At 38.9% G+C, this 1,765-nt stretch overlaps 1 pseudogene; it reads left to right on the forward strand.

Annotated features, from left to right (window-relative positions):
- The first annotated feature begins 749 nt into the window (after positions 1-749).
- Positions 750-874, forward strand: LOC112425978 (U6 spliceosomal RNA; annotated as a pseudogene).
- Positions 875-1,765: the final 891 nt, after the last annotated feature.

The raw sequence follows: 1,765 nt of genomic DNA on the forward strand, positions 1-1,765 counted from the left end.
TTACTCTGATGATAGTTTATTTTGCTGTGCAGAAGCTCTTTTGTTTAATTAGATCCCATTTGTCAATTTTTGCTTTTGCTGTCATTGCTTTTGGCATCTTCATCATGAAATCTTTGTCCATTCCTATGTCCTGAATGGTATTGCCTAGGTTGTCTTCTGGGGTTTTTATAGTTTTTGGTTGTAATTTAAATCTTTAATCCACCTTGAGTTGACTTTTGTGTATGGTGTAAGGAAGGGGTCTCGTTTCCATCTTCTGCATGTGGCTAGCCTGTTATCCCAGTACCATTTATCGTCCGTTGCTTGTTTTTGTCAGCTACGTTGAAGATCAAATTGTTATAGATGTGTGACCTTATTTCTGGGCTCTCTAGTCTGGTCCATTGGTCTGTGTGTCTGTATTTGTACCAGTATCATCCAGTACCATGCTGTTTTGGTTATTATAGCCCTATAGTATAGTTTGAGTTAGGTAGTGTGATGCCTCCTGCTTTGTTCTTTATGCTTAGGATTGCCTTAGATATTTGGGCTCTTTTGGTTTCATATGAATTTTAAAGCAGCATTTTCTATTTCTGTAATGAATGTCTTTAGTAATTTGGTAGGAATAGCATTGAATCTGTAAATTGCTTTGGGCAGTGTCACCATTTTAATGATATTGATTCTTCTTATCCATGATCATGGAATATTTTTTCATTTGTTGATGTTATCTGTGATTTGTTTGAGGAATGCTTTACAATTCTCATTGTAGAGATCTTTCTGTGCTCGCTTCAGTAGCACATATACAAAAATGGGAACTGTGTGGAGAAGATTAGCATGACTCCTGCACAAGGATGAGATCTTTCTCTTCTCTAGTTAGCTGTATTCCCAGGTATTTCATTTTTTTGTGTGTGTGTGGTAATTGTAAATGGGATTGCATCCCTGATTTGGCTCTTGGCTTGGGTGATGATGGTGTATAGAAATGCTAGTGATTTTTGTATGTTGATTTTGTATCCTGAGATATTGCTGAAGTTGTTTATCAGCTGGAGGGGCTTTTGGGCCAAGAATATGGGGCTTTCTAGATATAGAATGATGTCACCTGAAAACAGGGATCATTTGACTTCTTCTCTTTCTATTTGGATGCCCTTTGTTGCTTGCTCTTGCCTGGTTGCCCTGGCCAGGACTTCCAATACTACATTGAATAGGAGTGGCGAGAGAAGACATCCTTGTCTTGTGCCAGTTTTCAAGGGGGATGCTCCCAGCTTTTGCCCATTCAGTATAATGTTGGCTATGGGTTTGTCATAGACAGTTCTTACTATTTTGAGGTATGTTCCTTCAATACTTAGTTTGTTGAGAGTTTTTAACATGAAGGGATGTTGAATTGTATTGAAAGCCTTTTCTGCATCTATTGAGATGATCACATGTTTTTTTTTTTTTCTTTAGTTCTGTTTATGTGATGAATCATGTTTACTGATTTGCATATGTTGAACCAACCTTGCATCCCAGAGATAAAGCTTACTTGATCATGGTGGATTAGCTTTTAGATGTGCTGCTGGATTTGTTTTGATAGTGTTTTGTTTTGTTTGTTTGTTTGTTTTTTGATATGGAGTTCTGTCACCCAGATTGGAGTGCAGTGGTGTGATTTTGGCTCACTGCAACCTCCACCTCCCAGGTTCAAGTAATTCTCCTGCCTCAGCCTCCTGAGTAGCTGGGATTACAGGCGCGTGCCACCACAGCCAGCTGATTTTTATGTTTTTAGTAAGGATGGGGTTTCACCGTGTTGGCCAGCCTGGACTCA

This window comes from Macaca nemestrina, chromosome 7, assembly GCF_043159975.1.
Source record: "Macaca nemestrina isolate mMacNem1 chromosome 7, mMacNem.hap1, whole genome shotgun sequence".
NCBI lineage: Eukaryota > Metazoa > Chordata > Mammalia > Primates > Cercopithecidae > Macaca > Macaca nemestrina.